We start from the raw sequence: 14,494 nt of genomic DNA on the forward strand, positions 1-14,494 counted from the left end.
CTTAGTTTAGTTTTGATTTGTTTCTTTCAAAGGATGATGAGAACACTAGTTTTCCTGAAACATATGGATGATAATTAATAATAACAGCTAATCCTATATAGTGCTTTGTTATGGGACAAAGAAAAAAATGACTAAATCACAGAAAGAAAATATTGTACTTGTAAATTGAAGGACTCATGCATTGACAGCCACTTCTGATACAGTAATGAAGAGCAATGAAAAGCAGGCAAATTCCCAGAAAGTATGATCTTTACTCCATTTCCTCACCTTCCTCTCACAAGTAATTTGGCTTCCTATCTGACCAATGAAACTGCTTACACCAAGATTAGCAATAATCTCTTGACTTCTAAATCCCATTTTTTTCTTAATCCTCATCCTCAATGATCTTTCTACAAGTTTTGACATGGCCTATAACCCATTTTCTGGATGCTCTCTTAGCCCTTGTCTTTCATGACGTGATTTTGTCTAAATTCACTTGTTAGCTGGCTAACTAATCTTGACTTTCCTTTGCTGCATAGGCATTTGTCACTTACCTATTAAACATGGGCATCCTGCAAGTCTCTGCCCCCTTTTCTTATAGGCAACAAGGTGGAGTAGTGCATAGCTAGCTCAGGCCTGGAGTCAGGAAGATCTGAGTTCAAATATGAACTCAGACATTCACTGGTTGTGTGACTCTAAACAAGTCACTCCACTTCTGTCTGCCTCTATTTCCCCAATTTAAAAACGAGGATGATAATAATAATAGCACCAAACTTCCAGGGTTGTTGTGAAGATATTTATAATCACTTAGGTACAGTGCCATGTTTAATTCAATAAATATTTCCTTCCTTCTTTCCTTATGTTCCCTCTATTGATAACAACCACAGTTTTCCAGTATCACCCCTTTAAAATTAGTTCTCAATTCTGTAGTTACAAATTTAAAGCTATCCTGAACTCCAGACTTAAACTATCTAATGTTTGCTAAACAGTTCTCTTTGATTGCCTGATAGCCCCCCTCAAACTCAACATCCATAAATTGGAACAGATTATACACCTTTCTAAAAAAACAAGCAATAAGACAAAAAACCTTCTACAACTCTACAACTCCTTTTTTCTGTTCAAGGCACCATCATATTTTCAGACATCCTGGTATTCAGCCTTAGTCAACCTTGACTCTTCCCTCTCCTGCACCCACAATATACAATCAGTAAACATGTCTTGACAATTTTATCTCTGCATCTGCTTCATCCATTTCCTCTCCATTCATATAGCTTTTACCCTGGTTTAGGTTCTCTTAACTTCTCACCTTGACTTTTACAACAATTTTCTAATTGTGTTGATATGAATTTCCACATCACTGGCAAATTAAAATTCCTCCATCATAGGTCTGACTATGTCACTCCTTTTCTTGAAATCACTACCTTTAAATTAAAAAAAAAAATTCTTCCCTACTGTCTCTTGAATAAAATTCAAAATTCACCCTTCTCAATGACTGCCCTGTATAATATAATTCCAAGTAACCTTTCTAGTCTTATTTAATATTCCTTGCCCTCATTCATTTGGCATTCCAGTCAAATCAGCTTACTTGCTGTTGCCTGAAATTACCACCTCACCCAACCTAAACCTGTTTCCACAAGCTGTCCCCAAACCTGTGATGCACTCATCTCTGAACTTCTGTAGACCTATATTCTCTTCTTTAAAAATCAGGGTAACCCCTAAGGTTTTTTTTCTAATTTCAATCTATAATATTAGATTCCTTCCTCACCTCCAAATCTTAGAATCCCTGACTTTGCTTATGTATCCTCTCTTAAGAGAAACCTTTACTGATTCCCCAATTTAGTAATTCTCTCTATGTCCTTCCTCTAACAATCATTTGTATATCAATAAATATTTGTTGTCTGCAATATGTCAAAAACTTAACTAAGCTCTGTGAATTGAAAAAGAAAGGAAAATATAGACTCTTCCCTAAAGGAGTTTATACTTTAATATAAGAGAATGAGCACACCAATATATGTGTATATATATATATATATATATATATATATATATATATATATATATATGCAAAGCAAGCTAAAAACGAAATAATAGGTGAAACCATCAATATTAGGAGGAGCTGTAATTGTCATTGTCTTCTTTTAAAAGATAGGAATTTAATTGGGACCTAAGACCAGGGAAATCAGTAGACAGAACTGAGAAGGAGTACTGGAAATGTGGAGGATAACCAGAGGAAATGACTAGACCTGAGAAGAAGGGTCTTGCTTTTTGAAAATTAAGGCAGCCATTGGCATTGAACCTAAGAGTACATGGAGTAGAGTAAAGTGTAAGAGGATTGAAAAGATAAGAGGTAGTTATGATATGAAAGGTATTGAAAACCGAACATTGTGTATATAATATTAGAGGTGTTAGGGAGCTGCTATAGTTTATAAAGTAGTGGAGGAGAGGCAGCTAGGTGGCACAGTGGATAGGGCATGGGCCCTGGAGTCAGGAGGACTGAGTTCAAATCTGGTCTCAGACACTTTATAATTACCTAGCTGTGTGACCTTAGGCAAGTCACTTAACCCCATTGCCTTGCAAAAAATAAATAAAAAGGAAAAGGAAAAAATAAAGTAGTGAGCAAATATGGTCGAACCTGTGCTTTTAGGAAAAAAGATGCTACATGTTGCATCCTCTGTATTGAATATAATTGCTTTAGAGATATCAACCACCTTTCATTTTTATCTTTACATAGTCAGCTCTTACCACAGATCTTGCATGCAGAATGCTCTTTATAAGTGTATTGAATTGAATTATCCTCTTCACATTTTATCTTCAAGAAAGTATCAAGGATAGGAGCAGAAGATTTCTTTCTTCCTTGAAAAGAGAGGTGTAGAATGAGAAACAAATTCCTTGGTATAAGGAAAATGAATTTGCTACTTTAATGGAAGGCTGTGTTCCCATTTTTTTCAAGATTACCAGTAAATACAGTAATATATATGAGATTTATGGCAAACTATTTTGCTCTGAATTTAAATTAAATTTTATCATTTAGCATATGCTTTAGATTTAATTTTGGAGATTTTTAAGTACCATAAGCTGGCTGCTTATTTCTTTCCCAAGTGTTATCAAAGTTTAATGTTAATGCTCTTCTGAGTGTGCAATATATCAGCTTACTAATAGAATTTGTCTTCTGTGATTCCAAATGAAAATGTATCACTAGCCTCTAATTACCCTTTTGCTTTCTAGTACTGATCTTCAATGCATTTACTTGATTTTTGCTTCTTTTTTCTTCTTAACCATGCTATTGATTGTATTTTTCCTGGGAAGTTCATAGTCACATATTCTGTTTTATAATTGTTTTATTCAAAGGAGTGCCTGATCTCATTGACAATAACTCCATCAAGAATACAGGAGTACAGTCATTGCTGAATTTGATAGAAAGACTCAATAATTAATAAATTCAAATTCAATACAAGCTAAAAAAGCAAGTTAGAGAAAAGATCCCTTCACTTTTCTTAGTTCTTCCCTTCACAAATTGTTAGCCACTTACTTTTTGATGTAACAGACAATTCATTTTTCTAATTTTGTTTTTTTCATCTCTTTTGCTTTAAGATAAAGAAAAGGGAGAATCTCCAATTTGGATATAAGGCAAGTAACTTTGGCATGTTGAGAAGTCCAGGAATGACGTATTCATGAAGTAATGTTTCTGTTGAGAACCAGACTTAGATGTAGCAAGAGATAAAGGCAACCATCCATCAGAAAGAGGTTTGCAGGATCAGTTTTTTTTAACATATAATCACTTCTCCCAGAGCTATGTGAGTCCATTTAGGTACACAACTTTAGAGTTTAGGAGGTACTTGTAAGAAAGGTCATAGTATGTAACTATGATTAGCATCACTGGAGCCAGATGGAACATATTTGTATAGACCTTCTCCTTACCAATAATTGAGGAGGACTCAATGTAATTGTGGAGGAGAGAAAGTAGAGCACTCAGACTCATCCTTAATAAGCTTTTTCAAAAAAGGAAAAAGAGTGAGACTAAGAGGATTAGGAAAGAATAACTGTCTATTATATTCAACAGATTAAAGTAATGGTTAATTTTAAGAGTTCTGTTGATTATTATTAGACTACATTATTTAGACCTATACACAGTTCACTGAAGGGATTTCCTCTCCCACTGTTTCACATCATTAGTCTGTATTTTAAATTTTCTTTAAAACCTTTTCCCTTTTCTTTCCTCACTCCCTCTCAAGTAGTTTGTGATTCATCTTTTCTAATCCACAATGTCCTTCTTTTCCCTTAATATCAAGACTATTTATATCAACCATAATGACATGAGAGATTAAAACATCACCAAAAGACTTACACTTTTTCCTTCCATCTTCCTAGATATAAATAATAGAAGTAAAATTAATTCAAACTTGAAGAGTCTCTAGAAAGAGCTAAGTGTCCTTGCAAACTTTATGATGCTTCAAAAAAACAAAATCTCCCACACTTATTTTAAGGCTTTAATTTCTTGGTACTTGAACACTGATGACTAAATTCCTAAATCTTCATTGGACTTATACTACTAAAACAAGAAAATATATGGTGATGGGATATTTTCATATTTATTTCCAATCTCATATCATTAAATTTAGATTAACATTATAGCCTTTCACCTTCCCACCTCATACTTCAAAAAGTATATGGAAAAGAATATATACATACATATATATATATATATATATATATATATATATATATATATATATATATATATACTTTAGAGACAGAAGGCTCCCAAACTGATCTAATCTTAGGTTCCTGAAGCTGAAAGATGAAAATGTCAAAGTTTAAATACATAATAATTCTATCTGTCTATATAGTCCTTTCCACAATAATCTATCTTCCAGAATTCCCAGAGACAAAACCTACCAATTAAATTATATTGCCAATAAATTATTTTGCTAATACATAATATACTCTGTGATCTATGATCCTAGTCCATCTATGCTTGTCCCATCCTTTTGCAATTATTTTTTCACATCTTCTCACAAATTGGCACAGGAAGGCTCCATCCAAAATGCTTGGATTACTTTATGTTACTCTTTCATTTTAACATTTATAATCTATCAACCGACTTTGCAAGTTACTTGCTCTAAACTAGCCCTCTCAAAACCACAGCCAGGGGTTTCAACTCTGAACTTGCTAGCATCATATTCATACCTCATCTTCTATATCTTCTTCTGAGAATAGTAATCAAATCAATATCACCATTTCCCCTATAAAGTACATGTTAATAAACTTATCTGCTTCCATTAATCTTAGTATTTCTCATATCAAAAGTCTTCCCCAGCCACCACTGCCCTGGATGTATGCCCTGTTCTAATGGAAGTCACGTGATGGCAATGACTGTCTTACTTTTATATTAAAATCTTTAGCAGGGTCCTTCACATACAGTTAGCATTTTATTCATTCACTCACTTAACTCACTTTTGCTGCATAAACTTTTTCACTTGTTTCTTTGATATGCAAAATTAATTTTATATATTAGTTACTGATATTTAATTTATAATTAATATTATAACTATAATAATAGATCAGGCAGAATTTTAAGACTTTCCAAGGACTGCCCTAATGACAACATTGAAGGATAAGTAGTACCCAAACACTTAAAATCATGTTGATAATATAGATCTTAATAAAGACTTCCTGAAGGATTTATCAGTGATATTATTATCTTCAATTACAGTTGTGAAACTGAAGTAAAGTGAGTTATCCATAGTCACACAGCTAGAACATTACAGAATCTGGATTCACACTCATGCAATTCTGCTTCTCCATGATTAAAGGGGTAGGAACATATCAAGAACTCATAAAAAAAAGATCCTATAGTCTTCCGGCCAAGATGGCAGAGAGAAGACAGGCACAATTATAAAGCCTCCTGATCTTTCCCCATCCATCACATGAAACAAACCTCTCAAAAGAAATCTGACCCAGAAAGAAAAGCCAGGAGAAAGAACATCTACCTCAGGATTTGTCTCTGGCAGCAGCTTTGGCCGAATTCAGGCGGGTGAGTCTGGGCTCAGAGGGTGGATCAGCCCCGGATCAGCCAGATTAACAGCTGAATTGGAACTGGGAGTCTGAGGGCCCAGAGAGCCAGACCCGCTGGATCGGCGGTGGGCGGGACGAAAGGGGCTTGGGTTGACCGAAGCAGAGGCACTGGTGTTGGTGCTATCCCCCTGGAGCTTGGAGATGGGGCTGGAGGGAGAGTTCTGGTGCAGGAGAGCTGAAGACACCATCCAGGGCTCTTCTGGTCCCATTAGAACTCAGACCTCCTCCCAAACCAACAAATGCAAACTACTTCTGCCTCAGGCCCAGGTGTGTGAGCAGAAGAACCAGCCCAGTTGAAGAATGACCTCAGGCCAGGGTAAAGCCCACCATTGATTGAAGGCAAAAGAATTCAATAGCTCCAACCCCTCCCTTCAAGCAAAGGGAGAAGGCCTAGCAACCAAGGTCACAGACACTCCAGAGTAAGCAACCAGCACCTCCTACTGGCCAGACAGAGAAACTGCACTCAGTGAGTAAAGCCTTTAGTGATCCCAAGCCCCTGTGAACCAGCCCCACCCAACTCAAGGTCTTAGCAAAATGAAGAAGGGTCAGTGGAAAGGTGGATCCATAGAAAAATTCCTGGAAGGGAAAGACCCTAACTCAGAGAGACCTGGAACCTCTGAGGAGAATATAATCTGGTCTCCAGCACAGAAAGACTTCCTTGAAGAAATAAGGAAGGAGCTTAAAAATTTGGGAGAGACAATTAATACTTTGCAACAAGAAAACAAAACCTTAGAAAGTATAATTGGACAAATATAAATGGAGAATAAATCTCTCAGATCATCAATTGGACCAATACAAAATGAGAATAATTCTCTCAGATCCTCAAATGAGCAAATGCAAAAAGAAATTAATTCTCTCAAATACTCAATTGGTCAAATGGAAAGCTCTTTCAAAAGTAGAATTGACCAATTGGAAAAGGAGTTGCAAAAGGTTAATGAAGAAAACTCCTCTACCCCAAAAAGAATGGAGTCTGCAGAAACTAATGACTCCATGAGACAGCAAGATTCAGTTAAACAAAATCAAAAGATAGAAAAAAATAGAAGAAAATGGAAAATACCTCATTAACAAAACCACTGACCCCGAGAATAGATTGAGGAGGGGCAACCTGAAAATTATAGGACTTCCTGAAAACATTGAAGAGAAAAAAAAAGCCTAGACTTAATATTACAGGATCTAGTGATGGAAAACTGCCCTGATATCATGGAATCAGAGGGCAAAGTAGTTATTGAAAGAGTACATCGATCCCCACCAGAAAAAGATCCTAAAATGAAAACACCAAGGAATGTTGTGGCAAAACTACAAAACTATCAGATAAAAGAGAAAATCCTGCAAGCATCCAGAAAGAAACAATTTAAATATCAAGGAGCCACAGCAAGGATCATGCAGGACCTGGCTGCATCAACTTTAAGGGATTGAAGGGCCTGGAATGAGATATTTCGAAGAGCACGGGAGCTTGGAATGCAACCAAGAATCTACTTTCCTGCAAAGCTGAGCCTTCTCTTCCAGGGAAAAAGATGGACATTTAACAAAATGGAAGAATTCCAAAAATTTCTGATGAAAAGACCAGAGCTAAACAGAAAATTTGGACATCAAACAGGAGGTTCAAGAGATACGTGAAAAGGTAAAAAAAGGGGGAGTGGTAAAAGGACAAAAAATACAACCCAGTAAGTTGAAACTGGCTATATCCCAGCATAGGGAAAAAAAGATTCTCATAAATCTTGAGAACTGTAACTCTAACAGAGAGAATTCACCTAGCCAGAAATGATGGACATTCATGACCTATCCATGAGACTGCTATCTAATGGGATGTAACTGGCTTTAACCCCACTTGGGAGAAAGACTCTAATAACTCTTAGGAATTTTGACTCTATTTGATAGAATATACTGAACTAGAAGGGACAGACACTCAGAATTTTCTATGACTTAGATTGAATGATCTAAAAAAAGATCCTATAATTTAAAAATGTAGATAACTTGGAGAAAATTGTGTTATCAGTACTCAATTTGACTAAGCCTCTGAAGGTAGAAACTCCACAGGTCAGAGAATGGATAAACTTAGGCATCATGCTGTCATGGAATGAGAACTAAACAAATTCAAAAGTCTTAAGTACATCTTAAAGCTTCAGTTTCCTCGGATGTAAAAAAGTGATCCTAAAACTTGCCCTGATTAGCTCATAGGGTTGCATATGAAAGCACTTTAGACAACTATAATGTATTTTTTTATTTTTTTGCGTGTGTATACACACATATAGTATTATTGATCTTAAACTACATAGCAATATACATTATTTATACTGTATTATACAATTATGTATACTATATATGTATATATACTGTATTATATGGATTAATAATACTATATAGTAAATATGTACTATTTATACTGTACCTACAATGTATACAATATAGTACATATATACCAAAGATTATATATAATACATATATATATATATATATACAGTATATTGTATATATATAATATACATATAAGGATACAGGCATATATATGACATATATAGGTATATATGTATATGTATATGGTTAGATTATTATTATCATCCTTCCTCTGAGAGAAGGATTAGCTAGGTTAAATTCTGAAAGGCAGATACAAAGGATATCTGTGCTATGGGATATACCAACTAAGGAAATTAAAGGAAAAGCTATACTATCATTATTCCTAAAATTTCTTTTCTAGTTCAATGACTTTCCTGAAGGACAAGCACAGATATATAAAATTTAATTAATTGAATCACACTCAGTCACTTTGAAGTTGGAATTAAATCATATGGTGCTTTAAGACATCCTCTGCTAAAGCCATGCATAATCTACTGTCTCTTTAAACTTGTTAAGTTTTGCTCAAAGTTCTAAGGGAAATAGTTAATATGAGTTAGGCATTAGTCTAACTGAAAGGTCTGAAGATAAGTAGTTGCTGAGTTTTTCAAGGTGTCAAATGGTATATCTCAAAAAGAAATGAGAATTGGTACTCTGCAGGACAATTGTAATTATTTGATTACACTCTGAATTCAGAATCAGAAGTGAAGAAAAAAAGATCATTTCTAATCTTCATCAGCCAATTAACTAGTTTCACTCAAACAGTTTTAGTAAAAGCATGGTTTGAATCCACTCAGCAGTGTAAGCATCTGTTCAACATGGAAGCCAATTCTGTCAAGGAATATTTAGGATTAATTTACTGAACCAAAAGAGAGGTATAAAAGTGTACAGTTTCTGCACTGCAAATTACTGTAAGTCCATGGTTATTTTACACTTCCTTGGAAGGTTGCTGAAGTATATGCCCACTTCCCCCCCTCAAAAAGAGTATTGATCAGAGAGGTTTATAACTGTGTATTGCTTTTCTTATTTATGCATTTGGTTTAATATATATGAGCACTCATGATATTGTTGTTTTGTTTTTGTTGTGGTTAAGCAAATGACTATATTTAAGATTTTAAATATTTTTAAGATGTTTAAGATTTAAAAGTGCAAAACATGGAGTCATTTCCAAAAATTTGTCACCAATATATTTTTCTTCCATGACACAAACAGAATTAATTTTAGTCAAAGTATCAGTACTTCTGGGGTAGAGTCAGGATGGTGGTTTCAAAACTAGTTATCTCCAAGAGCTCTTCCTAAAGCTTTAAATGAAGCCTAAAGACCTAAAACTACAGATCCCAAAAAAGAAAGAAAAAGAATGAATCAAGTTCTCAACTCAAGATATCATAGAAAAACTTCATTAAAAGGTCAATATAGCCCAACCATGGCAAGAGAGCTGGAAAAACCAGTGGAAGACTGTTCAAGGTTCAGCAAGCCAGTGGTGCAGCAGAACATCAGTGAGAGTTCCAAACACAACTCAGAAGATATAATTTGAACCCTGGGAACATGCAACAGATAGGTCTTGGTTGGGTTACCCAAAGGCAAGGAACAAATTTCAAAAAGACAATGATTTGTCAAGCAAAAAACAAGATCTACACTAAAGGAAGGGAAAAAAATCTCTGCATAATCAACACCTTGGCAAATGAAAAGCCAGGGCTACCCTAAAGGAAGAAACAAATTGCTCTTTTGGCAAAGCCATGAGCAAGCAATATGCCAAGGATAAGATCCCAACCCAAGTACAAAAAGCTTCCATGCCTTAGAACTAGAGCTCAACTCTCTAAATGAGCAGGAAAAAGAAAAAAGCACTAACCATAGATAGCTAAATCCTGATAGAGATAATAAAAACACTGTTTCAGAAGGGGAAAGCAATGACAAAATACCTACATGTGAAGCCTTAAAGGAGTTTATGAACTAGCCTCAAAAAGATCTCTTGGAAGAGCTCAAAAAGGATTTTTAAAAACCAAAGAAAGGAAGAAGAAAATGGAAAAAAGAAATGAGAGCTATACAGAAGGACTTTTTTTAATTTACTGAAGAAATCAACTACTTTAAAAGTAAAATTGACTGGGGGAGCTAGGTCACCCTGGAGTCAGGAGGACCTGAGTTCAAATTTGACCTTAGACCCTTAATAATCACTTAATAATAAAACGGACCAACCATAAAAAGAATATAACACATCAAAAAGTAAAATTAACCAACTGAAAAAGGAAAATAATTCATTTAAAAGTAAAATTAACCAATAAGATACAGATTTTTTTACTTGCATTTCCCACTTTTTCGTGCTTGTTGTCTTTGTGCTCATTGTTTCATTTCTTACCAATATATTAGCTTATATTTTGCCACATTCTGCCCAAAAATGACTCAGAAAGGATTTTCGTACAGTGCTGAAGTTCAAAGTAATCCAGTTTGCAAAAGTGGATGGAAATTGTACTGCTGAACATAAGATCCTCCTCCAACTGAGAAAAAAATTTCAGTGACTGGCTATGTGAAGAAGAAACATTAAAGAAAATGGCAAGGCAGAAGAAGGCCATGAGAGGCAAGTCAGCAAAATGACCTGAGTTAGAGAGAGAATTGAACATATGAATTGGAGAACAAAGGGAAATTGGAATTCCTGTGTCTACAAAGATGGTTCAGCATGAGACAAGAAGAATTGCTGATAAAAAAAAGCAGTGACTGATTTCAAAAGAGGACACAATTGATGCTTTGGGCTCATGAAACAGAATGGACTCTTAAATTTGTGTCCATGCTCCAGACTGGGCCAAAAAAAGCTGAAAGCTATGAGCATAAGGTCCTTGAATTTCATGATGAATAAAACTTGAGTTCAATAAAAACAAAAGGGGGGCAGTTAGGTGGCAGAGTGGATAGAGCACCGACCCTGGAGTCAGGAGTAACTGAGTTCAAATCTGGCCTCAGACACTTAATAATTATCTAGCTGTGTGGCCTTGGGCGAGCCACTTAACCCCATTTGCCTTGCAAAAACCTAAAAATAGTAACCAATAAGAAAAGCTAGCTGAAGAAAATAAAACCCTAAAAATTAGAACTGGACAAATGGAAATTAATTATTTTATGAGGAACTAAAATTCTATAAAACAAATGAAAAAGCTGAAGAAATTAGAAGAAAATGCAAAGTATATCTTTAAAAAATTGACTGACCTGGAAAATAGATCCAAAGAGATAATTTATGAGTTATTGGTCTACTTGAAAGCTTCACTTACAAAAAGAGTCTGGAAAATATCTTCATGAAATTATGGAAAACTAATCTAAAATCCTAGAAGAAGAAGATGAAGAAGAAGGAGGAGGAGAAGAAGAAGAAGAAAACAAAATAATCCTTGAAAGAATATACTGGGGTGGAGCCAAGTTGGCCCAGTGAAGGCAGAAAATTCCAGATGCTTTTCCCCAGAACACTCCAAGTAACTTTAAATAATTACTGTTACCAAATTGATGAGTGGCGCAACCCCACAGAAAAGCTGAGTGAAAAAATTTCCCAGTCCAAGACAACTTGGAAGATCCTCTGGAAAGGTCTGTTACACTGAGGTTGGAAAGAGCTGCAGCAGAACCTGTGTCATGCTGGCAGCACTGGAATGAGCACCTCCAGCCATCCAGGAATATCCTGTGGGGTCCCTGGGTCCCTGGGAATACCTGGGTCCATGACAGCAACATTAGTTTCCAGACCTCTCAGGCAAGAGATGGTTAAGGACAATTTAGAAGCTCAGCAAGAAAACTCTGCCACACCAGAGTGAGTATGGAGTCCAGTTCAGCAGAGACCTCTACACAGACTCAGCTGCTAGGCAGGTACAGACCTGGGGATCCACCCTGCAGCTGCATCCAGAGCACTCAACCTACAACCAGTAAGGGTGTTGGGGGAAATTGGCACTGCTCAGATCAAGGCTGCAGTCTGGACCCCCAGGCTCAGAAAAAGAAGCTTTACTGCCAAATCAAAATGAATGCCCTTCTTGCAATTCGAGGGCAAAGGGGTTTGTGATTATCTGCATTCCACAGGCCAGAGAGCTATCAGAGCCTCTCATAAGACCTTGAAGGAATTGAGATCTCTGAGGCGTATCCTTAAAGACAGCTGCAAACGTCCTCAAAAGCTTGGGGTAGTGTTCCCACCATGCTGGTAGCAGAATTCACCTTAACAAAGACATAAAATCAAGTCATAGGCTGAGAAAAGGAGCAAACAATAGAAGAAAAAGAATCTGACCATAGACAATTACTTTGGTCCAATGGAAGATCAAAAGACACCCTCAGAAGATAACAATGCCATAGTTTTTGTATCCAAAGCCTCCAAAAAATATGAATTGTTCTCATTCTATGGAAAAGCTCCAAAAAATAAATTTGAAAAACAAGTAAAGGAGGAAGAGGAGAATTTGGAAAGAGAAATGAGGGAGAATTATGAAAACCAAATCAACAACTTGGTGAAGAAGACACCAGAAAATACCAAAGAAAATAACATCTTAAAGCCTCATTTAGGTCAAAAAGAAAAAGCAGTCCAAAAGGTCAATGCATAGAAGAATGTCTTAAAAAGTTCAACTTGCCAGATGGAAAAGGTGATATAAAAGTTCTCTGAAGAAAATCATTCCTTCAAAGGTAGAATGGAGCTAAGTGAAGCTGATGGCATTGTGAGAAATCAAGAAACAATAAAACTAAACTAAAAGAATGAAAAAACTAGAAGAAAAAGTGAAATATCTCATTAGCAAAATGACTGACATGGAAAACAGATCCAGAAGAGATGATTTTAAAATTATTGGGCTACCTTAAAGTTATGATCAAGAAAAGAGCCAATATTTCATTTTTAAAGAAATTCTTCAGGAAAATGTTCCTGATATCTTAGAAGCAGAGGGTAAAATAGAGATTGAAGGACTCCACCAATCACCTCCTGAAAGAGATCCCAAAATGAAAACTCCCAGGAATATTATAGTCAAAAATCCAAAACTCCCAAATCAAGGAGAAAATATTACAAGCAAACAGAAAGAAACTATGCAAATATCATGAAGCTGCAGTAAGGATTATGCAGGATTTAGCAGTCTCTATATTAAGTGCTTGTAAGACCTGGAATATGACATTCTGGAAGGCAAAAGATCTTGGATTACAACCAAGAATCAACTAACTACCCAGTAAAACTGGGCATCCTCTTTCAGGAAGAAAAAAGGAAATTCAATGGAATAGGGGACTTTCAAATTTTCCAGTTGAAACAACTAGAGTTGAATAGAAAGTCTGATCTTCAAATACAGGACTTAGGTAAAGCATAAAGAGGGTGGACAGGAGGGATTTAATGATGTTGAATTGCTTGTATTCCTGCATGAGAAAATGATACCATTAACTCATATGAACCTTATCATTTATTAGGGCAGTTAGAAGGAGCATATATAAACAAGTCACAGGAGAGAGCTGAATATGAATGTATAATATATTATTAAAAATAAATTTAATGAGCAAGAAAGGGACATACTGGGAGAAAGGGAAAGGAGAGGTATAATGAGCTAAGTGATTTTGCATGAAAGGGACAAGAAAAAATTTTGCAGTGTTGTGCAAGTGGGGAAGGTGAAGGGGAATGACTAACACTTCACTCTCATCTGAAGTGGCTCAGAGAGGAAATAACAAATACACTCCATTGAGTATAGAAATATATCTTACCCAGAGGGAAAATAGGAGAGTAAATGGATGGGGAAAATGGGAACAGAGGGAGGGGAGGGGAGGATAGTAGATAGAAGAGGGAATATTGTGGGCAAGGGTAGTCTAATACAATGAACTTTTGAGTAGGTACAGGGTGAAAGGAGAGAGAGAATAGAATAAATGAGAGGGGGAGGAATACAATAAAGTGAAATACAGCTAATAATAGCAGCTGTGGAAAAAATATTGAAGCAATTTCTCTGATGGACTTACGATAAAGAAAACTATCCCACTTAATGAAAGAGTTGATGGTATCTGAATACAGACTGAAGCATACATATTTTTCTCTCACTTTATTTTTCTTGAGGTTTCTCTTTTTTGAGGGAGAGGGGTATTGTGTTTACTTTTACAACATGACTATTGTAGTAAAACAAAAAAAAAAAAAAGCTTAACAAAGAAAATC

Source organism: Macrotis lagotis, chromosome 3, assembly GCF_037893015.1.
Source record: "Macrotis lagotis isolate mMagLag1 chromosome 3, bilby.v1.9.chrom.fasta, whole genome shotgun sequence".
NCBI classification, from domain to species: domain Eukaryota; kingdom Metazoa; phylum Chordata; class Mammalia; order Peramelemorphia; family Peramelidae; genus Macrotis; species Macrotis lagotis.